The sequence below is a fragment of the Aptenodytes forsteri genome, unplaced genomic scaffold, assembly GCF_000699145.1.
Source record: "Aptenodytes forsteri isolate BGI_AS27 unplaced genomic scaffold, ASM69914v1 Scaffold212, whole genome shotgun sequence".
In the NCBI taxonomy this organism is placed as follows: Eukaryota; Metazoa; Chordata; class Aves; order Sphenisciformes; family Spheniscidae; genus Aptenodytes; species Aptenodytes forsteri.
The window spans coordinates 2,591,835-2,594,127 of NW_008795487.1; positions in this window are offsets into that span (position 1 = coordinate 2,591,835).

The window sequence follows — 2,293 nt, forward strand, 5'->3', positions numbered from 1 at the left end:
CAAATGGTGTACAATCCCTGAGAGACGAGAAACTTCCACTGTATAATATTTCCACTAGAAATCTTAATAATCCCATAAATCTTCCCTGTGAATTGGGAAAATGTAACAGTTCATTGAAATACTCATTGGGAAATAATTGAAAAAATGTAATAGTTCACTGAAATATTCGTGGGTTTTTTTTCTTTCTTTGGTGCTGTTGCTAACTCTATGCATGTGTGTAAATACTCCTACTTCGTTTTAAAGACATACACGGAATATTCCCTTGAGCGCTGCATACCATAAAAGAAAAATATGCCCTTTTGACTTATTAATCATTATTACAGAGTTCAAAATTGCAGCGTCCCTCGCACATTACCGAAGGAGGCAAACAATTCTCTCTGTGTGTATTTTGTGTTGCTAAAATCAGTACAAACTTCACAGCTCGGAACTTTTTTTCCCTCTTTTTCTGCGGTTTTTCTGATAGACTCTTCCAATTCTGCTCGACTTATCCAGGGCGACTGAAATCAAGGGGGCTACTCGCCCATTGTGCTCGCCCACTAAATTGTAATTAATTACGCACAAAAGCAGTTGCTTATTGTAATTCACCACGTGAATGTTTAATTTTACGGAAGTAAAAGTAGGTGAGGATTTGAACGCGTCTAGGCTCCCTGTAATGAATATAACAGTAATTAATGTTGCTGGCAAGATGCAGCTTTTTAAAAAAATAATCGTGATAGAGAAGAGGCGGGGTGTGCATGTGTGTGTGTGAGCGTGTGTGTTTGCATGTGCCTCCGTGTAGGAGAGAGGAGAGCATTTGTGTGGCTTTGTATTGAATTAATGTATCCCTTTGGTTACGTTGCTGGAAGTCGGAATAAAGACAATTAAGCCCTTAGCATTTCTGTCACACTCCATTAATTACTGTAGCCGCTCCTGTCCCGACCGCTTCGTAACATATTCATCAGGTACGATACCCGTCCAGCAGCCTCAGCCGGGGAAGTAGGCTATTGTTAGTTTAAACTATAGCCTTTCAAATGTTCTTTATTTTACTTTTCATCCAAGATTGTTTTCCTCTCCTTTAAAAATGTTTTTCTAAAAATAAAACTCAACATAAATGTTTTAAGATTAGATTTGCGGGGAAACAGTTTAATTTTCACCATATGTTGCCCCAGCGGCTTGTAGATTAAAAAAAAAAAAAAATCTTTCCACTGAAGCTACCAAAAAAAAATCTAATATAAAAATGTATTCTTCCCAATGCGTTTCCCTCCTGTGGGCCATTTTACGGCCCCCAAATAAATCTTTAAGGTTGCAAGGAGGGGAAAAAAAAAGTGCCCTGATGACGGAAAGGCAAGTCCTGCCATGATAATGTCCTTTATTAATATTATAGATGTGCAGTGTGCTGCACGGATCAATCATATCCATTCACAATCAGGATTAAGAGAGCCTATTTTAATGAAAATCTATTAGTCTCTCATTTGAGACACGGATGTTGCTTAAATCAATAAACAGCATAAAAGAGAATACGACGCAGGTTTCTAAATTAAAAAAAATCCCATCTATGAAATGTGTTAAGACGTCTGTAAAATCCTGAAACCCTCGATCGATACTTATAAATATTTAATGTTTTTTTTTAAACACAAATTGAAAACCATTAACACTGCATCCATTCTTATTATTAAAACAAATTGTCCTTGGAATTATGTGCTGTGGAAATGGAGCCAGATTGAAAGGGCATCCTCTGAAATATGTTTACTCGCTTTCATGTAAACCAATAAAAATCTGCAGGAGTCTGTAGCGTGAGCAGAAAGGTTTGATGTACAATGTCCATGATTACAGTCTCTGAATTAATCACGAGAGCGAGAGAGGGAGGGAGGGAGGGATGGAGACGGGGAGAGAGGACTCAGTTATCTACTCAACAGAATCTTGCTCTTCGGGTCAGCGCTTATTAAAGCGTGGATTAAAACGATGATTTTTCTGTTTGCTTATTTGCTCCATTTCGACCGAAATAAGATGAAGCGGGGGGAGGGGGGGAGGAAATCGGTTTCTCCCTACGTCATACCGTGAGTCAATGTACAAATGTAAATTCCTCTTATAAATACGAAATCCAATACTTTGCCTTGGAAATGCTTAAAGCTAATGCAACGCTTAAACTCATTCATAATTATTCCTCTCCTTTAACTCGGAGAAAACCCCCAATGGTCAAGAGGTCCCTCTGAAAGCGGAATAAAAAATAACACATGTATTGTTCCGCGGTACTGGTCCGGGGCTGTTCCCTGGCAGGGCGAGATTCCCTGCTCGCAGATGTTCCCTCGCACTC